The sequence below is a fragment of the Triticum urartu genome, chromosome 5A (assembly GCF_056163025.1).
Source record: "Triticum urartu cultivar PI428250 chromosome 5A, HENAU_Tu73, whole genome shotgun sequence".
Lineage (NCBI taxonomy): Eukaryota > Viridiplantae > Streptophyta > Magnoliopsida > Poales > Poaceae > Triticum > Triticum urartu.
In genome coordinates, this window is record NC_141877.1 from 518,250,687 (window position 1) to 518,277,614 (window position 26,928).

At 46.4% G+C, this 26,928-nt stretch overlaps 1 pseudogene; it reads left to right on the forward strand.

The window, feature by feature from the left end:
- The first annotated feature begins 4,308 nt into the window (after window positions 1–4,308).
- Window positions 4,309–26,928, forward strand: LOC147972400 (uncharacterized; annotated as a pseudogene).

Consider the following 26,928-nt stretch of genomic DNA (forward strand, 5'->3'; position numbering starts at 1 on the left):
AATCGTGTTTATCTTCACAAGCTTCTGAACAATTCATCTTATGAGCTCCTTACTGGCAAGAAGCCAAATGTCAGTTACTTCAGAGTATTTGGCGCCAGGTGCTGGATCAAGGATCCACATCACACTTTAAAATTTGCACCAAAAGCACATGAGGGTTTTATGCTTGGATATGGAAAGGATTCGCACTCCTACAGAGTCTTCAATCTGTTTCATTATAAAGTGGTTGAAACAGTGGATGTGCGGTTTGATGAGACTAACGGTTCACAAAGAGAGCACCTCCCAAATTTGCTAGATGAAGTTCCATCCAGCGAATCAATCAAGCTAATGGGAACTGGAGAAATCATACCCTCTGAAGCTCAACCTGAAGAGGAACTTATCATCTCCGCACCTGATCAACCTGAAGATAATGCTCAGCCTGAAGACAATCCCACTAACAATGACAATGATCAACAAGAGCAAAACCTTCGCCCTGTACATCCTTGTGTTGCCAATGAAGTGCAGATTGAGAGAATAATTGATAGCATCAATGCCCTTGGTCCGCTCACTCATTCAAGGGAAACTCAGCTAGCAAATTTCTGTGGGCACTTCGCATTCGTCTCAATAACAGAACCCAAGAAAGTTGAAGAAGCCTTCATGTAACCTGAATGGATTCAAGCTATGCAAGAAGAGCTTCAACAGTTTGAGCTGAATAATGTATGGGAACTGGTTAAGCGTCCTGATCCTTGGAAGCACAACATAATAGACACCAAATGGATATACCGCAACAAGCAAGATGAGCATGGTCAAGTTGTAAGAAACAAAGCTCGTCTCGTTGCTCAAGGATATACTCAAGTGGAAGGCATTGACTTCGATGAAACATTTGCTCCTGTGGCTAGACTGGAAGCCATACGCATACTGCTAGCCTATGCAAATCATCATAACATACTTCTATATCAAATGGATGTGAAGAGCGCCTTTCTCAATGGCAAGATTGAAGAAGAAGTGTATGTTGCACAACCGCCTCGCTTTGAAGATCCAAAACATCCTGACATGGTATACAAGCTCAACAAGGCGCTGTATGGCCTCAAACAAGCCCCTCGGGCTTGGTATGACACACTCAAATACTTCCTGAAGAGCAAAGGCTTCATACTTGGTTCTCTCGACCCCACTCTCTTCATGAAGACATATGATGGTGAACTGTTTGTGTGCCAAATATATGTGGATGACATCATCTTCGGCTGCACCAATCAGAAGTACAGTGAAGAGTTTGGATATATGATGCAAGAGCAATATCAGATGTCCATGATGGGAGAGCTGAAGTTCTTCCTCGGTCTTCAAATACGATAGCAACGCAACATCATCTTCATATCTCAAGAGAAGTATCTCAAAGATTGCCTGAAGAAGTTCGGTATGCAAGACTGCAAAGGCTTCACGACGCCAATGCCAGCCAAACATCATCTGGGTCCCGACGATAATGGTAAAGAGTTCGATCAAAAGGTATAATGCTCCATGATTGGTTCTTTACTTTATCTATGTGCATCTAGGCCAGATATTATGCTTAGTGTTTGCATGTGTGCTCGATTCCAAGCGGCACCAAAGGAGTCGCATCACTTAGCTGTGAAGCGAATTCTTCGATATTTGGCTCACACCCCAACTCTAGGATTATGATATCCAAAGGGCTCAGAGTTTGATCTGGTTAGATTCTAGGATGCTGATTATGCTGGTGACAAAGTGGATCGCAAGTCTACATCAGGCACATGTCATTTTCTGGGACGATCACTTGTATGTTGGTCTTCAAAGAAGCAGAACTGTGTATCTCTCTCCACTGCTGAATCTGAATACATTGCTGCTGGATCTTGCTGCGCTCAGCTTCTGTGGATGAAGCAAACACTCAAGGACTATGGCATTCATCTGAAGCAAGTGCCACTCTACTGCGACAACGAAAGCGCCATCAAGATTGCCAACAACCCAATTCAGCACTCGAAGACAAAGCACATTGAAATTCGTCATCACTTTCTCAGAGATCATGTTGTGAAGGAAGATATTGATATCATACACGTCAACACTGAAGAGCAATTGGCAGATATCTTCACCAAGCCCTTGGATGAGAAGAGATTTTGCAAGTTACGGTGTGAGCTAAATATCTTGAAATCCTCAAATGTCCTGTGATCAGGCACACATCCTAACACTTATGTGTATTGATGACTTAGATGTGCAACACACGAAGTAAAATATATCTTCAATCAGTGAAGACATACATTCTAAGTGTGAATACATAAATATGGAATTTGACTTCGGAGCGCCACGATAATTGTGTGCCGTGTCTGGGTTTAATACTTCCTATACGGTGGGTAACGCCACCACCAAATGTTCTATTTGAAGTGTTTCACTCATGGCGTTACATTTGCTATGTCTTCACATTTGGTTTGGCTTCAATCTCAACATGTCTTCATGATTATCTTCACTATGTTGATTATATATATATATACTAGTGTTCTGTCCTCTACAGCATTCACTTATAGCTATGTCTTCTTGTTGAATCTTTTGAACTAAGTGAATGTGATCGGACCCTAACCTCTCTATGCTTTCTATCTCAAACTCTATATCTCCAAATCATATGCATTCTATTGAAACTGTCGAATGTCTTCTCTGCATCCTTGTCAGCAGAAGATACAGAGACAAACATTAAGTCCGTTTTCAATGCTCATTCCTTCACCCGAAACCCGGAGAAGTGGGAATGACCACCCAACAATCCAGGCGTGCGTGGGACGTGGAACAACCTCCAACATGCTGCATGATTGCCACGTGTTCCTCAGATGTGAATCGCTAGGGGAACCTGTGTAATAACACTGAGCCGCCCCTGTCCCTATAAATACACGCCTCACCGCAGTCATTATCTCTTCTTCCACACTCGCACGAACCCTAGCGCCACCGCTAACTCTCGACGACGCCGGCGACGAAGCGCTTTGCTGCCGCAACCTCTCCGACGCCGTCCTCACGCCGACCGCGGACATCGTCCTCTCCGCCGTCGCCGTAGGTGTCCTCCGTCGCCAAGTTAGGGCACGGACGATCGAACTGCTCGGCCTCCTCTTCCACTCCGTTTAGCAGCTCTTCGTGTGAATTCTTACAGCATCACATAAATTCTCCCGAAGCCAGTTCCTGTTTGTCCAGCAAGCGAAAGCCTTTGAAGCCTTTGAACGTATTGAAGCCTTTCAGTTTAAAATTCATGGCTTCAGAGAAAGCTGCAAGGAAGGGAGGCAGACAGCGTCGTGGCGGAACATCAAGAGATCTGCCTGATGACCTCTCAGAACTTTACAAAATAGATCCTAAAGAGGATTATAATCAGTGCAAGACCCAAATCCAGTGGATTCGAAGATATTGGGCAGAACAGTGGTACAAATACAGATTTGTGACCAAGGAATATGCTGAGAGGAGCGCTATCAAAAGTCCTTGAGGTGATATTCGCTTCCGAGGCCTTCCACCTAAGAACAAAGCTGAAGCTATTGCTCAGGGTTTCTATCCATGTATGGTCCGTGGACCTCAGCCTGAAGATGCCGACCCATCATCACTGCTATGGTGTCGTGACGACAATCTCTTCAAGCGCAACTTCCAGCACGCAAAGGCATCGGCCAAGGAGAACAAGAAGTCATTGGGACTGGACTTCAACCCTGGTCCCTTTGCTCCCGTGACGATGGCACCCGAGAAGCTGAACCCAATCTTGTTGGGCCCTTCTACAACCTAGAAGGTCTCATCACTCACATCGTGGTTCAAGGGACTGTCATGAATGAGCCTGCAGATGACGCTGAATCAGATGAAGCGCCTGTAGCGCCGAAGCCAAAGAAACTGAAGCAGCCAAAAGTTTCAAAGCCTTCCTCTGCGCGAAGGATCTCACGGGCGAAGCCATTGGCCACTGCACCTCCTGAAGACAGTGTGCAGTCTGAAGATTTGTCACGCATCTCCAAGCCCCAGAAGGTCAAGATGCCTTTGCCACACACCGGCCAAGAACTCACTGCTGCTGCCATTCTGCGCAATGATGCCATTGATCTGTCCAGTGATGAAGATCTGGCAGATGACGCTCTTGAGCAACTGATCAAGAGCAAAGAAGAAGCAGAAATCTTCAACAACTTGCCTCTCTTTGACGTGGCAATCATCCATGACTTCATCAATGAGTGGTTTGACACGCCCAACATCAGCTTCGAAGATCTGCAACTACCCATTGGCCTCAGTGTCGCCTTCCATGGCGCCATTGCTTCAGAGCTAGCTCTAGCTCACCGCATCGTCGAACTGAAGCAGAAGATTAACTTTGAGAAAGCTCAGTTCAAGAAGCACATGGCCAAGCTCAGCGTACAAGAGGTCAATAACTTCAAGCTCATGCTGCACGAGCTTAAAGAAGCTTTTCTCAAGAAGCATGAAGAAGCTCAAGGCTCTTGTGAGCGCATGAAGAGCCTGGCTGACAAGTGTGTGCAAGCCTACAATGAGGCTGAGAAACGCAAGGCCCTTGGGCGTCCTGGCATCGACCCCAGGATGGCTGCAAAGAATAAGAGGAAGCCTGCTATGGCCGAACCCGACGCACCAAGGCAGGAAGCAGATCCCATTGTCTTCCCAACTAGCATGACTGGCTCGAAGCCAAAGGCCCGGTCAACCGCTTCAGAGCTGAAGAAGACGAGGACTGCTGAGGCTGAAGCCTGGAAGAGGAAACATCCTAAAGCCTCTGCTACCGCCCCTTCCAAGAAGAAGAGGAAGACCAAGAAGGAACGAGCTGCTCCCACAGAGCCCTTGATTGTTGAACCCATCTCCATGGTTCACCCTGACGCTGAACCGCAAGAACGTCAACTGACTGTCCATGAGCCTACTTTCACAGAGGCTCATGAAGCTGAAGACTTTCCAGCAGCTGATCCCATCACTGCTGAAGACATTGGTCATCATGACAATGTTGAAGATGATGCAGTTCTTCCTCAGCTCGAGCACCAATAGGTATCATCGCCTGTGCTAACACACAACGAACTCATCAGCATTGGTCGTCCTCTGACGCCAATTGCTCAGGATGCTTCATGGGCTGATCGCCCACAAGAGGAAGAAGACTTTGAGGCCCAGCCAACTCCAACTCCACAGGCGTCGCCAGCGTTGCGTAGGCTTCGCAAAGGACCAAGGCCTCCAGTCTCTGTGTCTGAAGCTAAAGCTGCTGAAGACATTCCGGCTGCATCAGCCGATGAAGAAGCCCCAAAAGCTGCTACTCCCCTGTCCCACCAAGAAGCTGTTCTCGAGGAGAACGTGACTGTGACCGACCCTCCAGCTCGTCAAGTGGAGGTTGAAAATCTTGAGGCTGCCACCACCAACACCAATGAAGCCACTGACGTTGTCATGGCTGAAGCTAATGTGGAGCCTTCACCAACCCAAGCACCAGAAGTCAGCGAAGCCACTGATCCCACTGCTTCTGTTCCTACGCCTGCTGCCGGTCCTCAGTTCGACTATCATGTTGAGCACAGGCCTCAGGTACAGAAGCCAATCCCAAGATTGCCCAAGTTTCCAGGTCCTGCATCAGCACCTGGATCCTTCAATGTCAATGGCTTCAGAGCAGACAACACATTCTTCAATAGCTTCAGGAACCCCTACTCAAGGGAAAGAATATCATCTGATCGGTTCTGGAGCTATCGGCAGCGAAGCTATTACTCCTGCATTCTATACAATCAAGGTCGCATCTTCCCACACAAGCGTCTTGACATTGAAGCAATAGCTGGTCTGCCCTATCTAGAAGAAGCTCTGGATTGCTTCAAAGAGGTTGGATTGCTGCCGTTTGTCACCGACCAAGAGCACTGGAATAAAGAGTTGCTGCCCCAATTCTATGCCACACTTCACATCCGTGGGTACAACAGAGATCCGAAGACTTGGGTCCTGGAGTGGATGACAGGCAATGTTCATCACGAAGCCAAAGCCTTTGACATTATTGAACTCACTGGTCTACCCACTCCTGGCGATCTCTATGAATCTGGCTATCAACTTCACAGTGAAGCTGTGGAGAGCATCTTTCAGAAGCCTGAACCTAACATGAGTCAGATGCTCAGTATGATGAAGCCATTGCCCCAAGATGCTACATATCCCAAAGAATTCTTTGTTGAAGACCTAGAGTATCTGCCAAGGACTATTTATCACATCATAAGGCGAACTCTCTGGCCCATCAAAGGACACTCTTCACATGCCAAGCTGGAAGGTGCAATGAAGACTTTGTTCTTCTATATTCTTCATGGCAAATGCTTCAATACACAGGACTTCTTCATTCGCCAACTTGCTGCATCAGGCTCTGATCTTTTTGGCTTGAAGTTCTACGCCCCATGGGTAATGCGGCTGATCAAACTTCACTCCGCTATCTCATATCAGCCATCTGCTCGCAATCATCGAATCTTTCTGCCTGATGTGGATATGTCTATTGAAGCCATTTATCCTGAGCCTGCCAAGGAACCTCTAAGTCTTCAGAATGCAGAGCATCAAAGTTTTTCTCAGAACATTGAAGGAGTTGAAGCAGTCACTCGTGTGTATCCTTTGGCTGGCACTACACGTGCACCACATCATGCCCTTACTGAAGCCACCGACAGCACAACTGCCCAACGACCCAAGAAGCGTACTCATGTTCTTAATGACCGAGAGCTTCTGGTGGCTCTTCATCAGAAACAGGATAGGCATCATGACTGGCTGAAGCGCCAAATGCAAAGCCTCCTGGTGGATGTCAACCGCATTCGCAATCTTGCCACCAAGAATGCTTTCGTTGCCCATGAAACCTCTCGACGCACATGGAAAGGGCTGACGCTGATGTGCTCTGAAGACGATCTTCAAGAGGATGGCTTCTCTGAACGCTTCAAGTTTGACTCCACACCTCCTCAAAGGGCAGTGCTACGACGAACTCCATCTCTTGAAGACTCTGAGTTCTCCTCCTCTGCTGCAACTGTGAATGCCAGAGTGATAGAGGATGAAGACGATGCTACTTCACCGCCACCTCCTTCAGCACACTTCGACACTGCTCCCAGTTCTTCTGCACCACCGAACACCACCGACGACCCTGCTGCTTCACCTACTCTTCATGGGAACGAGTAGATGCTCTATGTCTTCAAACCTTTTTGGTCCTTACTAACAAAGGGGGAGAAGCATATGAGTTTGATAGTCTTCAAGCGGGTCCATATGGGCGGGTGCTTTATATTTTGCTTCGTGTTTACAACTCTCGTTTTGACACATTTGGTTCTTTGAGTTGTAACACTTAAACTCAATGGTCGTCTGCTGCTTATTTGCCACTTTGTGATGCGATGATAAATTCCGCATGTGCGACGATAAATTCCGCACTTAGATCATTTTGCAGGCGTCCATTTTCCATTATGCATGTCATTATCTTCATATATCTTCACATGCATAATGAACTGTCATCATAAGTTGAAGAGGATCTCCACAAGTACAACCTGCCATGTGCATTTGCATTCCAAAAGCAAATTACTTATATGCACATCTTCAGGGGGAGCCCTTGCAACTTATGAAGACAATTCCTTATCCTTTACAATTTCACATATTATATTCCCCGTTGAAAACTTCAACTAGTTTGTCATCAATCACCAAAAAGGGGGAGATTGTAAGTGCATCTAGTGCCACGCCTAGTTGGTTTTGGAGTATTGACGACAAACCTAGGTGAGGGACTAATGTGTTTGTGAGAATTGCAGGATAACACAGGTAGAAGTCCCTCATTGATTCAGTTTTCCTACCAGAGATGACCCCTAAAAATGTATGAAGACATTGATGTCAAAGGTGGTATGTGAAGATACTCACATTGAAGACTATGACAAGAGAAGACATCGCATGAAGCCTATGGAGCTCGAAGACTTAGATCTTTTGTAGTTCTGTTTCTTCTTTGTTGAGTCATAGGAACCACCGTACTGTTAAGTGGGGTCCAAGTGAACCAGTCAGAATGACTGAAGTGATGCTTAACCAAAACCTATGTCTTCGAGTGAAGACTATGAGAGCGAAACTTGTCCAGAGTCGGACAAGTCAGCTTTGCTTGTAGCCCAAGTAAAGTTGCCGTGTGAGTTTGAAATCTGACCGTTGGAACACGTGTCAATTCCTTAATGATCCAGGGTCATTTTGGACATATCAGGTCGCGTTGCCTAGTGGCTATAAATAGCCCACCGCCTACAACCATAAACGGTTGGCTGCTCAGAGTTAGAGTACGACTTTTGTCCTTTGAGAGCAACCCACCTCGAAGCCTTTGAGAGAGAATTCCTTGCGGGGATAAAGCCCTAACCACCCAGAGCCAGAGAGAATTAGGCATCACTTAAGTCTTCTTGTCTGTGTGATCTGAACACTTATTACACTTGAGGACTGTGAATCCTCTAGCCGGTTAGGCACCGAGTTCTGAGCATCCAAGAGACATTGTGGATCGCCGGTGAACGAAGTCTGTGAAGGTTTGGGAGTCTACCTTGAAGACTTACTAGAGTGATTGGGCGAGGTCTGTGTGAGCTTAGCTCAAGGGGAATACGGTGAGGACTGGGTGTCCTGAGCTGCGTGTTCAGGACTGGGTGTCCGGGACTGTGTGTCCTCAGGTTTAAATACCTAGCCGCCCTAACCAGACGTACAGTTGTCACAGCAACTGGAACTGGTCCAACAAATCATTGTCTTCAACGAGTCACTGGTTTCATCCTTCCCTTCCCTTTACTTACTGTTACTCCTTGTGAAGTCATTGTATGTTTGCACTATCTTTTGTCTTCACTGAGTGACTGCGTGTTCTATTTGGCTTCATAATATCTTCCTACCTGATCCTTACTACATTGCTGCTATTAGTCATTGTGCTCTCACTCCATTGAATACTTGACTATGGTTTGCCTAGTGTAGTCTACCTTTCGCTGCATGGTAATAGGTTTATTTCTATCGTTTGTCTTCGAAACTTCCACGTTTTGAAGACTTTCATAAAAATCGCCTATTCACCCCCCTCTAGTCGATATAACGCACTTTCACTTGGATGTCTATGCCAAGAAGAAGATGGATCACAACTCTATGGCAAACATGTACAAGGAGATTCATGAAGATGATCTTGAGACTCACCAGTTTGGGTCAGTAAAACACTTGCTGTCAGGGCTGCCTACAATCAATTGGATCCTTAGGCACACTCTCTTGCCCAAGTCTGGTGATCACAGAATGATCAGGCCATGCAATTAACTTGCTACATATATTTGATGTGCCACAGAAGTTCAAGGTCATGAGCCTTATAGTTGAGACTATCAAGAGGATTGCAGCTGACCAGAAAAGAAGTTGTGGATATGCCCCACAGATCCAGGAGTTGATAAACTCAAATATGGGCACAGGCACATACCTGTTGGATAAGGAACACTTGCCTATCTATCCTGACTTTGAGGACAATCAAGTTGTGATGAATGAGAATGAACCATCATCAATACAAGCTCAAGAGAAGAAAAAGAAAGCAAAGAAAGAGAAGGCTGCCAAGATGCCAACTCAAGAGGAGGCATCTGAGTACTTTTTGAAAAGCAAGCAGGACCAGCTTGGTTATTTGATAGCATCAACTCTGAGGATTGAGAAGAGGTTGGCCACCCTAACTCAAAACCAGGAGAGCCTGGAAAGAATCGTGGAGCAAAAATTCTATGATTTAGATGTCAAAGTAACTAAGATTCAGTCAGTTGTGGAGCAGCTACAGGATGACATGCAGGAGAGGAAGGGCAAGACAACCACTGATGCATTTGCCAGAGTGCCTAGAGCTCAGAGGTCTGCTGCAGTGCCTGTTCCAGACACTAGAGTCACTTCATCTGCACCAGCTACAGCTCCAGCGCAACCAGCTCCATCACCAACTCCATCAGCTCCATCTACTTCAACTGAAGCCTTCGTCCTTGGCGTTCTCCGGACACCACCACCTGAAGACCAAGCCTGAGAGACGTTCTAGTGCTATGCATTTTCTATGAACTTTTTGGTAACTTGTTGCCAAATGGGGAGAAAAATGTATAGATCATAGGCTTTGAGAGAGAGTGTTGCTTTTTATTCTCTCTTGCTTTGGTGGTTGAACTTTGTTTGTCTTTTGATTGCTTGAGATACTATGCATTTATCTGTGATACATTGATGATCATGTGGTTGATCATAAGCTACACTTATGCTTGTTAGATGATATTATCTTACTTATCCTTATATGATCATTCACTTTGCTTGGTGATGAGTGCATGTATTTAATTCTTATCATTTTGAGCGCTCCACCAAGATCTATGTGACATGGAAGAGTAACCCATGATCCTAACTCATTGTGCATTTGCAGTCCAAAGCAAATCTTAAGATATGCATAAATTTAGGGGGAGCTCTTGCTTTTCACATACTTCTCAAAGCGACAATATCTTTCACTCTTATTATCATTTGTCGAAGCTTTGATCTATATGTTGTCATCAATTACCAAAAAGGGGGAGATTGAAAGTGCAACTATCCCTGGGTGGTTTTGGTAATTCCTAACAACATATAGCTCATTGAGCTAACATTATTCCAAGATTAATATTTCAGGAAAAGCTCAATGAATGGCATGGCATGTATGAGGAAAGTGGATCCCTCAAAATTCTAAGGACAAAAAGTTTGGCTCAAGCTTCAAGATCAAGACTCTACATTTTATATTTTAGTGATCCAAGATCACATTGAGTCTATAGGAAAAGCCAATACTATCAAGGAGGGATGAGGTGTTGCTTAATGGCTTGCTTGCTCAAAGTGCTTAGTGATATGCTCCAAAATCCTCAACTACCTTCCCACATCCACATATGACCTAAACCAAAAGTCAAACTCGGCCCCACCGATTCTTTCTATCCGGCGCCACCGAGTTTCAAATGCCATAGCCACTGCCACAAACCCTAGGCAAATCGGTCTCACCGATAGGGATCTCGGTCTCACCGAGATGGGATTGTAATCTCTCTGTTTCCCTTCGTAACGTTTCGGTCTTACAGAGATGAGCGATTGGTCCCACCGAGATTGCAATGTAAACTCTCTGTTTCCCTTTTGTAACATTTCGGTCTCACCGAGATGAGAGAATCGGTCCCACCGAGTTTATCTGACCAACTCTCTGGTTAGCTTATTACCAAAATCGGTCCCACCGAGTTTGTGTAATCGGTCACACCAAGATTACGTTATGCCCTAACCCTAACCATATCGGTCCTACCGAGTTGCATCTCAGTCCCACCGAAAATCCTAACGGTCACTAGGTTTGCTGAATCGGTCCGACCGAGTTTAACCATTCGGTCCCACTGAGTTTGGCAAATTGTGTGTAACGGTTAGATTCTGTGTGGAGGCTATATATACCCCTCCACCCACTCTTCATTCGTGGAGAGAGCCATCAGAACATACCTACACTTCCAATACACATTTTATGAGAGAGAACCACCTACACTTGTGTTGAGGTCAAGATATTCCATTCCAACCATATGAATCTTGATCTCTAGCCTTCCCAAGTTGCTTTCTACTCAAATCTTCTTTCCACCAAATCCAAATCCTGTGAGAGAGAGTTGAGTGTTTGGGAGACTATCATTTGAAGCACAAGAGCAAGGAGTTCATCATCAACACACCATTTGTTACTTCTTGGAGAGTGGTGTCTCCTAGATTGGCTAGGTGTCACTTGGGAGCCTCCGACAAGATTGTGGAGTTGAACCAAGGAGTTTGTAAGGGCAAGGAGATCGCCTACTTCGTGAAGATCTACCACTAGTGAGGCAAGTCCTTCGTGGGCGACGACCGTGATGGAATAGACAAGGTTGCTTCTTCGTGGACCCTTCGTGGGTGGAGCCCTCCGTGGACTTGCGCAACCGTTACCCTCCGTGGGTTGAAGTCTCCATCAACGTGGATGTACGATAGCACCACCTATCGGAACCACGACAAAAACAACCGTGTCTCCATTTGCGTTTGAATCCTCCAAACCCTTCCCTTTAAATTCTTGCAAGTTGCATGCTTTACTTTCCGCTGCTCATATACTCTTTTGCATGCTTGCTTGAATTGTGTGGAGATTGGTTGACTTGTGCTAAGATAGCTAAAATCTGCCAAGAACTAAAATTGGGAAAAGGCTAGATTTTTATTTGGTCAAGTAGTCTAATCACCCCCCCTCTAGACATACTTTCAATCCTACAGCCCCGCACCATTTGCCCCTGCTCCGCTCCGCCCTGACCTCGCCACAACCACCGCCGTCGCCCGCGACTACCGCCTGCTGCCATCGCCGTGGCCTCCGGCGCTACCCCCACCCCCGCGTGCTCGCCGACGCTCTACTCCCGCGCCTACTCGCTGCTTTGGCCGGCCCTGCGTGAGCTGGACACTGGCCGCCGGCGCTCGCTGTGAGCAGCCGCGCGTGTGTGTCCCAGCCACGACCTTGAGCCACGGCATGATGGGGCCGGCCCTGTTCTTTTGGGATTAGCCCTGTTGTTTTAGTTGTAGAGTAGTAGATGCCCTATGACTAGTGGCCCCCAGTTTAGTTGTTTTTTACTAGTTTAGTTAATTTCAATGAACACTTGTGTCTATTACATGTGGGACCGATGACCCTGTAGACTAGTCAAAGCAGTCTGGTCAACTGCTGTTGAATGGACCCACTGGTCAGCCCATGTGTGCACAGCTGGGTGCAGTGCACCGGGTGCACCTAGCAATTTCACATTTGATTTCCGAATTAAATTTAAATACAAAAAATGTTTAAAACTTTGAAAATTAATATAAAATAATCTGTAACCCGGATGAAAATACTTTGTACATGTAAGTTGCTCAGAATGACGAAACGAACCCGAAAACGCAGCCCGTTCATCTGCCACGCATCCCTAGCATAGCGAACACGCAACTTTCCCCCTCCGGTTCATCTGTCCGAAAACGCGAAACACCGGGGATATCTTCCCGGATGTTTCCCCCCTTCACCGGTACCACCTCACACCGCGTTAGGGCACCCCTAGCACCGCTACTTGACATGTCATGCATCGTCATGCATATGTTTGCTTAATATTTATTGTTTCTTCCCCCTCTTCTCTCGCTAGACACTGAGACCGATGCCGCTGCTACCCAGTACGACAACGGTGTTGACGACCCCTCTCTCTTCCCAGAGCAACCAGGCAAGCCCCCCCTTGATCACCAAATATCGCCTACTCTTCTCTATACTGCTTGCATTAGAGTAGTGTAGCATGTTACTGCTTTCGTTAATCCTATCCTGATGCATAGCCTGTCCTTGCTACTACTGTTGTTACCTTTACCTGCAATCCTAATGCTTAGTATAGGATGCTAGTTTATCATCAGTGGCCCTACATTCTTGTCTGTCTGCCATGCTATACTATCGGGCCGTGATCACTCGGGAAGTGATCACGGGTATATACTTATACATATATACGTGCTATACAGGTGGTGACTAAAGTCAGGTCGGCTCGTAGGAGTACCTGCGAGTGATTCCGATGTTGGGGGCTGAAGGGGCAGGTGGCTCCATCCCGGTAGAGGTGGGCCTGAGTTCCCGAAGGCCCCCGACTGTTACTTTGTGGCGGAGTGACAGGGCAGGTTGAGACCACCTAGGAGAGAGGTGGGCCTGGCCCTGGTCGGCGTCCGTGGTTATTTCAAAATAACACGCTTAACGAGATCTTGGTATTTGATCCGAGTCTGGCTACTGGCCTATACGCACTAACCAACTACGCGGGAACAATTATGGGCACTCGACGTCGTAGTATCAGCTGAAGCCTTCTTGACGTTAGCGACTGAGCGGCGCGCGCCGGATTGGACCGCAAGCCTGCTCTTGTATTAAGGGGGCTAGTTCTACTTCCGGCCGCGTTCGCAACATGCATGTGTGCAAAGGGCGATGGGCCCAGACCCCTGCGCCATAGGATTTAGACCGGCGTGCTGACCTCTCTGTTGTGCCTAGGTAGGGCTGCGACGTGTTGATCTTCCAAGGCCGGGCATGACCCAGGAAAGTGTGTCCGGACAAAGGGGGTCGAGCGTGTTGGGAAATGTGGTGCACCCCTGCAGGGAAGTTAATCTATTCGAATAGCCATGATCTTCGATAATAGGACGACTTGGAGTTGTACCTTGACCTTATGACAACTAGAACCGGATACTTAATAAAATACATCCTTCCAAGTGCCAGATACAACCCGGTGGTCGCTCTCTAACAGGGCGACGAGGAGAGGATCGCCGGGCAGGATTATGCTATGTGATGCTACTTGGAGGACTTCAATCTACTCCCTTCTACATGCTGCAAGACGAAGGCTGCCAGAAGCGTAGTCTTCGATAAGACTAGCTATCCCCCTGTTATTCCGGCATTCTGCAGTTCAGTCCACATATGATAGCCTTATTCCATTTGACACCAATGCATACATATGTAGTGTATGTCCTTGCTTGCGAGTACTTTGGATGAGTACTCACTGTTGCTTTCTCCTTCTTTTCCCCCTATCTCGTCTACCTGGTTGTCGCAACCAGATGTGGGAGCCCAGGATCCAGACGCCATCGTTGACGACGACTCCTACTACACCGGAGGTGCCTACTACTACGTGCAGCCCGCTGACGACGACCAGGAGTAGTTTAGGAGGATCCCAGGCAGGAGGCCTGCGCCTCTTTCGATCTGTATCCCAGTTTGTGCTAGCCTTCTTAAGGCAAACTTGTTTAACTTATGTCTGTACTCAGATATTGTTGCTTCCGCTGACTCGTCTCTGATCGAACTCTTGTATTTGAGCCCTCGAGGCCCCTAGCTTGTAATATGATGCTTGTATGACTTATTTTATTTTTAGAGTTGTGTTGTGATATCTTCCCGTGAGTCCCTGATCTTGATCGTACACGTTTGCGTGTATGATTAATGTACGATTGAATCGGGGGCGTCACAAGTTGGTATTAGAGCCGACTGCCTGTAGGAATCCCCCTTCCACACTCCTTGGCCGAAGTCGAGTCTAGACATTGCAAAACTTTTACTAACATGGTTGTGTGGCTTACAGGCCCATGTCGCCATTTGGGTGGTATTTGAATCTTTTACTCCTCGATCCTTACTCTGGGACTGTGATCTCTCTTCTATTCGGGTTAAAAGATTTTGCTAACTCTAACTCTAGGTTCTCGTAATTACTTCCTTCCGGAGAGCCCCTTATTACAGATGATCGTCTACTGCGCCAGAGGATTCAGAAGATACTCTCCGAAGTTATCCCGAGAACTTGTGCTCATTGCGTTTGCAATTCCCTTCCACCGTCAACCCCTATAGATAACTACATGCAGTTGCCATTCTTACCTTAGTCCCGAGTTGCTCTTGTTATTACGAGATACCTCAAAATACTCATTGTTGTTTCGAAAATCCTTGTGCCTACTGCCTGACAGTTCCTTGTCACCTGAATACACCTACTAATCAATCCTCACACACACCAAGGATTTGTTTCTCCCCAGTTGTTCATGTGGTTCACCAAAGTCTTCGAAATACTAATTGATCTTCAAAAAAATCCTCAACCGCCAGTTGTTCTTGAAATTCTTGCTTGCTTGCATTATGATTAATACCATAAGTCTAGTAATCTTACTGTCATCCTTTGTCATTATCATTTTGAGTCCGTTGATACAATATGTTGCGAATGCTCGCAATCATTAGTTGATCCATATAAATTATCTTCCCGGCTCAGATGTCCTTTTGGAACATGAGCTGGTTCTCGACCAATCTATTTGTCGTCGATTGTACCCTTAGGTCTATTCAACTTGTCCACCCTTGATCAGAGCGTATGCTTATGATCCTTCATTTTGGAAATCATAATTCCTTTGATATCTAAGCATTGAATTATTCAGATTCTCTATAATCCGATGCCTTTGCATTCTTTCTTCAACTGGTTGTGTGCCGATGCTCACATTAGCTCCGCTATAGACCGCCAGATCCTTTGTTGGATTTCATCTGACACTGCCCTTCATATTCAATGACATTTTGAGCCTTTCCATGGGTATATAATGCCTTTGGTAAAATTGTATCCTTGCTTTGTCAACCGTGCTCTACTTCCGAGCTTGTGCTATTTACTCCTGAAGTTTGTGGTATATGTTCCTAAGATGCCCCGATGGGTTGAACCAATGCCTTCCCTAATCTGATTGAACCCGTAAGATTTCACGGGCCATACTTATCTGGTACTGCACCAGGTAAAACTTTGAACAACTAATGCCATTTTTGAAACACGAGAAGTGAATGGAAGGTTATACCTTGAAGAAGTGGGGGTCGACCTTGAACTTTGTGTTCATGCCCATGGACACGATGTAGATCCTATCACAGAAGCTTCTTGTAATAATAACTAATTACTTGATATAATATCATCTGGTATCTGTGAATTGATCCTTTTCCCTCGTGGTTCCAACCATGATTGTTCTCCTTTGATTCCATTTCTCAGACAAGATGAAGTACTTGTCTTCTGCAGATCATTTCACGTGTCCACCCTCTACTCTGCTCTACCGTCGAGTATTACACTATGGTATCTCGGGAATATCATGGAACTTCATAACTTCTTATGAGTTCTTCATCAAGTACTACATTCTCACTTATTACAATTTTTCCTGGGCTCTGAGTCATTAAACACTCAAAGACACCGATAACTGAACCAAGTCCGCGCTACGGTTCAACAACTCTTAGTAATCTTCTTTAAGTACAAGTTTGTACCCGATCACGCCATTCCTAGCCTGTTTGGCTATATCATTATCGTGCTAAATTTTAACCGTGCTACCTAGTCGTTATTCCCGGAGCACAACTTTCGACGATGAGCTAAGCTTACGGCGATCTTCCTTGGCATATCATTTTGCCTTGAACAACAATCTTTGATTCAAGTTTGTATTGTACTAGTGGTTTCAATAAACTTGCGCTTCATCATTCCCTTGACTTGATGCCATCGCTGATTATTACATCTTCATGAACTCTCTCGACGAATGTGTCGTGATCATCGTCAACATTTTGACTCCTTCTAGGATATCAACCAAATTCATGATGGTAAGTACCATCCTCGTCCCTTGGTAATTTGAGTTACCATTGACAACATCCTTATCTTTCTTTCATCATAAACTTGTTCATGTTGTAGATGCAACTTGCTATTGAGCTTGTATTACGTTCTACCTTGAAGTATTACCACCTTTTATGTCAAGGATGTTGTGAGAATTGCTCCACCTCTTAAGAATTCTTGGTATAGTGATACCTCTCACCATCACCATTCTTTCTTGTGTTATTTCTAACCGGGATACCAACAGGTGAACGGTGCTGTTTGGCTCTGCCCTTCTATCAACACTATTGCCTTGGAGTTAATGGTCAACATTACATCCTTAGGCCATTGATTATCGAATCACCATTCTAACATTGATCGTACTACCTAAGCCCATATTTCAGGTGCACTTTTCAGCCAATGTTTAATTGTGTATGTTTTTCCTCTAGCATACATCATTATATCATTTGGTCCGACAAATGTTATCCCCTTGTTCACATAAGTGTGAAAATCCATCTTTTGTAAATCTCAATGAATTGTCGCTGAGTAAATTAGCCACCTCCTCACCTCTCCTTCATTTAATGATGGACTCTTGTTTTGGAACTTGCTTCCATAGTTCAATTCCCGAAAATCTTACAATGTCGTCTCAACAATTTGTGTTGCACCTTTCTTCTCAGGCATCATGAGTCCGAGGTATCCCGACTCCAATCTGATCCAAATCTTGGTCGGATATGATGGTTGAAACATATTTCCAAGAGTTATAATGTTGGTCTTATATGACCCAGTAAGGTGATGTCATGCCTGGCACACGTGGCTGGAGGACCTAATGTTATAGTTTCCTTTTTAGCAAGGTTAGCCATTCTTCCATGAGGAAATTGTAAGACTTCTTCTACAAGTTATTCCTGATGAATCCTTCGTGTATCCAAAGTCCGACATTTTCTTGAAGACCATGTCAATGCTATCTCGAAGCATGTCTGTGGTACACCGATTTTTCAACAAGAACATTTGAAGCCCAATGCTAAATGTTTCTTGCTCAATTATCCAAACACCGTTGTATTGGTAATGACATGAAATTTCTCTCCCCTTACCTAAAGAGTTTTCTACATTATATCATGTCATGGATATCATGCTCTGCTTAACCTTGGGAAGGATATACCCTTGAAATATGTGTTTAAACACATTTTCCTTTCCATTGTTCTCTTTAATCTAATAATCATATTTTTCTTTCCATTGTTTGGTTTAACCTTTCTTGTGAGCTATATGAGCTATCTAGTAATATTCTCCTGCTTACGTAAGCACCTCGGTGTACAATTCTATCAACAAGACCCTGTTACTATTGTTGATGACATTCCGATAGCCATCGATGGACGACAACTTTGCCTATTGGTCCGCCTCGTTCAACGAGCAGGAAAATGATTCTCTTCGTCCCTCGCCCTTGGTACCGACGTTGTTGCCTACATAACTGACATGCTACCCTCTGACATGTCTTGCTATCATGACCATGCAAGATGTCACCGCTCCTACTTTTAACCCACATGGTGGGCCCATAACCCACAGTTCCACATGATCGAAACCTGACTCTCCTATTCAACCCTATTTCTAATGGTTATTCCTCACACTTGGCTTCGTATTTAGTTCACGTGCCACCTTCCTAGTGCTCTATTCTGGTATCAGACGCAATACTTACTCTCGCTGCTCTGAACCCCTTTCTCACTCTGGTTCAGACTTTGAGCAACTATCTATCCGCTTGGAACCTCTTATTGTGCCTTCGTACCTTACTCTTGATGTATTTTATATGTTCAACTCGAGAGATAATCTTATGCTCATTCATGGGTTAACCCAGATTGTTTCCCTCCTAAACATTCTGTCGTAGCCGTGCTGCCCCTTACCTATTCGTAAGTACGTTGGAGTTCCTGAAGAAAAGGACGACTTCACCATGATGACCTGAAGCGGAGAAATGAAGGCGTCAATGTAATGGATCGACCTCTTCGAGAAGAGCAACCAATATCGAGAAGGTCTGTTAGAATTTCGTAACTAGACTTTGCCCCCCCCTTCTCTACCTCTTAAATCTCGGGACGAGATTTCTTGTAGTGGAGGAGAATTGTGACGACCAGATAATTAATCTATACTGACCCCCGCTAATGATGCCACATCACCTCGGTTAGTGTCGATAAACTCGTGTTAGTTCGAAACCTAGTCCGAATTTCAAATTTAAAACAATGGCAAACAATAAAAGTTTTCAAACGTTAAAACTAAAATGTTCGGGGTGAACTAAATATTGATAGGTAATTATGGTGGAGAAACCACACATTTATAAAATGTTTAAGTATTATAAGATGAATAAAACAACAATAAAAACAATTATTTAAATACCTTTTCTAATTAATAAAATGTCAAACTAATTTATTTGAGGACTATACTTTTTGTGACTATGGACTAAGTTGAAATACTAATTTAGATGCTACGTGTATATTTTACTAAAACTAAAATAATAGGAAACAAAGAGAAAACAGAAAAGAAGAAATAAAAGAAAATAGAAAATAGAAAAACAGTAACTAAACTAAAACAAGAGAAAGAAAACCCCCCTCCCCTGCTGGGCCATGGCTCAGCTGGCCCCTGCCAGGCAGGCCGGCCCACCTACTCACGTCTCCCCTTTCCTTTGTTCACAGAACAGAGGCGTGACAGACATCCATGGCGTCCTGGCCATGGATGGCCTCCACGTCGCCCTTCTGGTCCTATAAGCACGCCCCCGCGAAACCCTAGACCGCTCTCGTCCATTCCCCCCAGGATCCCCCATCGCCCCCCTCCTCTTCCGCTTGATTTCGAGCTCGATTTGCTCCGCTGTCACCACTGCCTCGTCCTCTTGCCGCGGACACCGTAGTCGTCGTCTCTCGGGAACACGTCCTGGAGGATCTCCGCGCTCGGCTTCATCCGTTTAGGGGACCATCTTGAGCCGAGGAGCTGCGTAGCCGACGCCATCGCCGTCTTCTTCAACTGGCCACCACCAACTCGCAGTCGATGCCGTCGCTCTGGTCCATCCCAACCCTCCCCGAGCACGCCGATGAACTCACAGTGAGCTTCTTCCTCGGATCCCCCTTCCCCCTTTCGTTTTGGACGCCGTAGGCTGCCTTCACCATCGTGCCCGAGCTCCCGCGCACGCGTACACATACGTGTGTGCCGCGCTGCTGCTGTTGTTGCTTGTGTTATGGCAATGTTGCTGCTTAGAGCCGTATCTGCTAGCTGTGCTCCTGCTCCCTTGCCACGGCAGCCGTTGCTAAACCGTCGCTCCTTGCCGCTGCTACTTTGCCTTACTATCGCCCCCGGTTATTGTCGCGCTACGCCGCCGCTACCCGCGGCTCGCCCGAGCTCCGGCGCCGCGCCCTTAGCCACGCGCCCGCCCGCTTCTGCTGCCGCCGGCAGCCGCCCCGCACCATTTTCCCCTGCTCCGCTCCGCCCTAACCTCGCCACAACCACCGTCGTCGCCCGCGACTACCGTCTGCAGCAACAGCCGCGGCCTCCGGCGCTACCCCCACCCCCGCGCGCTCACCGACGCTCTACTCCTGCGCCTACTAGCTTCTTTGGCCGGCCCTGCGTGAGCTGGACACTGGCCGCCGGCGCTCGCTGTGAGCGGCCGCGCGTGTGTGTCCCAGTCACGACCTTGAGCCACGGCATGAAGGGGCCGGCCCTGTTCTTTTGGGATTAGCCCTGTTGTTTTAGTTGTACAGTAGTAGATGCCCTATGACTAGTGGCCCCCAGTTTAGTTGTTTTTTTACTAGTTTAGTTAATTTCAATTAGCATTTGTGTCTATTACATGTGGGATCGATTACCCTGTTGACTAGTCAAAGCAGTCTGGTCAACTGTTGTTGAGTGGACCCACTGGTCAGCCCATGTGTGCACAGCTGGGTGCAGTGCACCGGGTGCACCTAGCAATTTCACATTTGATTTCCAAATTAAATTTAAATACAAAAAATGTTTAAAACTTTGAAAATTAATATAAAATAATCTGTAACCCGGATGAAAATACTTTGTACATGAAAGTTGCTCAGAATGACGAAACGAACCCGAATACGCAGCCCGTTCGTCCGCCACGCATCCCTAGCATAGCGAACATGCAACTTTCCCCCTCCGGTTCATCTGTCCGAAAACGCGAAACACCGGGGATATCTTCCCAGATGTTTCCCCCCTTCACCGGTACCACCTCATACCGCGTTAGGGAACCCCTAGCACCGCTACTTGACATGTCATGCATCGTCACGCATATGTTTGCTTAATATTTATTATTTCTTCCCCCTCTTCTCTCGCTAGACACTGAGACCGATGCCGCTGCTACCCAATATGACTACGGTGTTGACGACCCCTCTCTCTTGCCAGAGCAACCAAGCAAGCCCCCCCCTTGATCACCAGATATCGCCTACTCTTCTCTATACTGCTTGCATTAGAGTAGTGTAGCATGTTACTGCTTCTATTAATCCTATCCTGATGCATAGCCTGTCCTTGCTACTACTGTTGTTACCTTTACCTGCAATCCTAATGCTTAGTATAGGATGCTAGTTTATCATCAGTGGCCCTACATTCTTGTCCGTCTGCCATGCTATACTATCAGGCCGTGATCACTCGGGAAGTGATCACGGGTATATACTTACACATATATACATGCTATACAGGTGGTGACTAAAGTCGGGTCGGCTCGTAGGAGTACCTGCGAGCGATTCCGATGTTGGGGGCTGAAGGGGCAGGTGGATCCATCCCGGTAGAGGTGGGCCTGAGTTCCCGAAGGCCCCCGACTGTTACTTTGTGGCGGAGTGACAGGGCAGGTTGAGACCACCTAGGAGAGAGGTGGGCCTGGCCCTGGTCGGCGTCCGTGGTTATTTCAAAATAACACGCTTAACGAGATCTTGTTATTTGATCTGTGTCTGACTACTGGCCTATACGCACTAACCAACTACGCGGGAACAGTTATGGGCACTCGACGTCGTGGTATCAGCCGAAGCCTTCTTGACGTCAGCGACTGAGCGGCGCGCGCCGGATTGGACCGCAAGCCTGCTCTTGTATTAAGGGGGCTAGTTCTGCTTCCGGCCGCGTTCGCAACGTGCAGGTGTGCAAAGGGCGATGGGCCCAGACCCCTGCGCCATAGGATTTAGACCGGCGTGCTGACCTCTCTGTTGTGCCTAGGTAGGGCTGCGACGTGTTGATCTTTCGAGGCCGGGCATGACCCAGGAAAGTGTGTCCGGACAAAGAGGATCGAGCGTGTTGGGAAATGTGGTGCATCCCTGCAGGGAAGTTAATCTATTCGAATAGCCGTGATCTTCGGTAACAGGACGACTTGGAGTTGTACCTTGACCTTATGACAACTAGAACCGGATACTTAATAAAATACACCCTTCCAAGTGCCAGATACAAACCGGTGGTCGCTCTCTAACAGGGCGACGAGGAGAGGATCGGCGGGTAGGATTATGCTATGCGATGCTACTTGGAGGACTTCAGTCTACTCCCTTCTACATGCTGCAAGACGGAGGCTGCCAGAAGCGTAGTCTTCGATAAGACTAGCTATCCCCCTCTTATTCCGCCATTCTGCAGTTCAGTCCACATATGATAGCCTTATTCCATTTGACACCAATGCATACATATGTAGTGTAGGTCCTTGCTTGCGAGTACTTTGGATGAGTACTCACGGTTGCTTTCTCCTTCTTTTCCCCCTATCTCGTCTACCTGGTTGTCGCAACCAGATGTGGGAGCCCAGGATCCAGACGCCACCGTTGACGACGACTCCTACTACATCGGAGATGCCTACTACTACGTGCAGCCCGCTGACGACGACCAGGAGTAGTTTAGGAGGATCCCAGGCAGGAGGCCTGCGCCTCTTTCGATCTGTATCCCCGTTTGTGCTAGCCTTCTTAAGGCAAACTTGTTTAACTTATGTCTGTACTCAGATATTGTTGCTTCCACTGACTCGTCTCTGATTGAACTCTTGTATTCGAGCCCTCGAGGCCCCTAGCTTGTAATATGATGCTTGTATGACTTATTTTATTTTTAGAGTTGTGTTGTGATATCTTCCCGTGAGTCCCTGATCTTGATCGTACACGTTTGCGTGTATGATTAGTGTACGATTGAATCGGGGGCGTCACAAGTTGGTATTAGAGCCGTCTGCCTGTAGGAATCCCCCTTCCACACTCCTTGGCCGAAGTCGAGTCTAGACATTGCAAAACTTTTACTAACATGGTTGTGTGGCTTACGGGCCCATGTCGCCATTTGGGTGGTATTCGAATCTTTTACTCCTCGATCCTTACTCTGGGACTGTGATCTCTCTTCTATTCGGGTTAAAAGACTTTGCTAACTCTAACTCTAGGTTCTCGTAATTACTTCCTTCCGGAGAGCCCCTTATTACAGATGATCGTCTACTGCACCAGAGGATTCAGAAGATACTCTCCGAAGTTATCCCGAGAACTTGTGCTCATTGCGTTTGCAATTCCCTTCCACCGTCAACCCCTATAGATAACTACATGCAGTTGCCATTCTTACCTTAGTCCCGAGTTGCTCTTGTTATTATGAGATACCTCAAAATACTCGTTGTTGTTTCGAAAATCCTTGTGCCTACTGCCTGACAGTTCCTTGTCACCTGAATAAACCTACTAATCAATCCTCACACACACCAAGGATTTGTTTCTCCCCAGTTGTTCATGTGGTTCACCAAAGTCTTCGAAATACTAATTGATCTTTAAAAAAAAAATCCTCAACCGCCAGTTGTTCTTGAAATTCTTGCTTGCTTGCATTATGATTAATACCATAAGTCTAGTAATCTTACTGTCATCCTTTGTCATTATCATTTTGAGTCCGTTGATACAATATGTTGCGAATGCTCGCAATCATTAGTTGATCCCTGCAAATTATCTTCCCGGCTCAGATGTCCTTTTGGAACATGAGCTAGTTCTCGACCAATCTATTTGTCGTCGACTGTACCCTTAGGTCTATTCAACTTGTCCACCCTTGATCAGAGCGTATGCTTATGATCCTTCGTTTTGGAAATCATAATTCCTTTGATATCTAAGCATTGAATTATTTAGATGCTCTATAATCCGATGCCTTTGCATTCTTTCTTCAACTGGTTGTGTGCCGATGCTCACATTAGCTCCGCTATAGACCGCCATATCCTTTGTTGGATTTCATCTGACACCGTCCTTCATATTCAATGACATCTTGAGCCTTTCCATGGGTATATAATGCCTTTGGTAAAATTGTATCCTTGCTTTGTCAACCGTGCTCTACTTCCGAGCTTGTGCTATTTACTCCTGAAGTTTGTGGTATATGTTCCTAAGATGCCCCGATGGGTTGAACCAATTCCTTCCCTAATCTGATTGAACCCGTAAGATTTCACGGGCCATACTTATCTGGTACTGCACCAGGTAAAACTTTCAACAACTAATGCCATTTTTGAAACACGAGAAGTGAATGGAAGGTTATACCTTGAAGAAGTGGGAGTCGACCTTGAACTTTGTGTTCATGCCCATGGACACGATATAGATCCTATCACAGAAGCTTCTTTTAATAATAACTAATTACTTGATATAATATCATCTTGTATCTGTGAATTGATCCTTTGCACTCGTGGTTCCGACCATGATTGTTCTCCTTTGATTCCATTTCTCAGACAAGATGAAGTAATTGTTTTCTGCAGATCATTTCACGTGTCCACCCTCTACTCTGCTCTACCGTCGAGTATTACACTATGGTATCTCGGGAATATCATGGAACTTCATAACTTCTTATGAGTTCTTCATCAAGTACTACATTCTCACTTATTACAATTTTTCCTGGGCTTTGAGTCATTAAACACTCAAAGACACCGATAACTGAACCAAGTCCGCGCTACGGTTCAACAACTCTTAGTAATCTTCTTGAAGTACAAGTTTGTACCCGATCACGCCATTCCTAGCCTGTTTGGCTATATCGTTATCGTGCTAAATTTTAACCGTGCTACCTGGTTCTTATTCCCGGAGCACAACTTTCGACGATGAGCTAAGCTTACGGCGATCTTCCTCAGCATATCATTTCGTCTTGAACAACAATCTTTGATTCAAGTTTGTATTGTACTAGTGGTTTCAATAAACTTGCGCTTCATCATTCCCTTGACTTGATGCCATCGCTGATTGATTACATCTTCCTGAACTCTCTCGACAAATGTGTCGTGATCATCGTCAACATTTTGACTCCTTCCAGGATATCAACCAAATTCATGATGGTAAGTACCATCCTCGTCCCTTGGTAATTTGAGTTACCAGTGACAACATCCTTATCTTTCTTTCATCATAAACTTGTTCATGTTGTAGATGCAACTTGCTATTGAGCTTGTATTACGTTCTACCTTGAAGTATTACCTCCTTTTATGTCAAGGATGTTGTGAGAATTGCTCCACCTCTTAAGAATTCTTGGTATAGTGATACCTCTCACCATCACCATTCTTTCTTGTGTTATTTCTAACCGGGATACCAACAGGTGAACGGTGTTGTTTGGCTCTGCCCTTCTATCAACCCTATTGCCTTGGAGTTAATGGTCAACATTACATCCTTAGGCCATTGATTATCGAATCACTATTCTAACATTGATCGTACTACCTAAGCCCATATTTCGGGTGCACTTTTCAGCCAATGTTTAATTGTGTATATTTTTCCTCTAGCATACATCATTATATCATTTGGTCCGACAAATGTTATCCCTTTGTTCACATAAGTGTGGAAATCCATCTTTTGTAAATCTCAATGAATTGTCGCTGAGTCAATTAGCCACCTCCTCACCTCTCCTTCATTTAATGATGGACTCTTGTTTTGAAACTCGCTTGCATAGTTCAATTCCCAAAAATCTTACAATGTCGTCTCGACAATTTGTGTTGCACCTTTCTTCTCAGGCATCATGAGTCCGAGGTATCCCGACTCCAATCTGATCCGAATCTCGGTCGGATATGATGGTTGAAACATATTTCTAAGAGTTATAATGTTGGTCTTATATGACCCAGTAAGGTGATGTCATGCCTGGCACACGTGGCTGGAGGACCTAATGCTATAGTTTCCTTTTTAGCAAGGTTAGCCATTTTTCCATAAGGAAATTGTAAGACTTCTTTTACAACGTCCTCTGCTCCGCCGTCAGCAGGCCCTGGCGGCGCGCGCTCAGGACCACGCGCCTCCGCCTGCTGGGACGTCGACCCGGCCGCCCGCACCACATGCGCTTACAGAGACACGGTTACAGGTACAACTGGGACAGCCCCGTCGTGAAGTCAGCCCCTATCACATCGACAGATACTACGACAGCCGAGGCAGACGATGCCGATGCCCCATGGAGACGGTCGTGGACGACGAGGTGGCGCGCTCGCGGGTCATCGGGAGCGCCTATGGCTGGGCCGTCACCGTGGACGACGACACCTGGGCCATGTCCCTGCTCGACCCCTTCACTGGCCGGATCTTCCCGCTGCCTGCCTTCACCGACTTCCTCCCCGGCAAGCAGCGGCCGGTGCCCACGGGCGGGAACTCCCGCTTCTGGAGGCACATGTTCCGCAAGGCGGCGCTGGCTCCCGGCCGCCGGCTGGGCACCTACACCGTGATGCTGCTCCACAGCAACGGCCGCGGCCTGTCCTACCTTGCTCCCAGCGCCACGTCGTGGGCGACGCTGCGCCCTCCGACGGGCATGCCACACAAGTACATGGACGTCATCTTCCACAAAGGCACCTTCTACACGATCAGCTGTTACGCCGAGCTAAATGCCTGGGTGCCCGACGGCGACGGCAACGGCGTCCTGCAGATGAGGCGGCTCACGAACCTGCAGCCGGAGTAGGTCTTTTTGTTTTTGAAAAGGGGATTCCCCGGCCTCTGCATCAAAACGATGCATACGGTCATCTTATTAAAAAGAAACATAAGTCCAGCTGGAGCAGGTATGGGCCGTGCTCACCAAGTCGATGTCTCGCGATGGCATCCTCATGGTGAGCAGCACGAAAACGCATGAGCACGGCACCAACAAAAACGTTCAAACGATCGAGCGGCATGTCGCATAA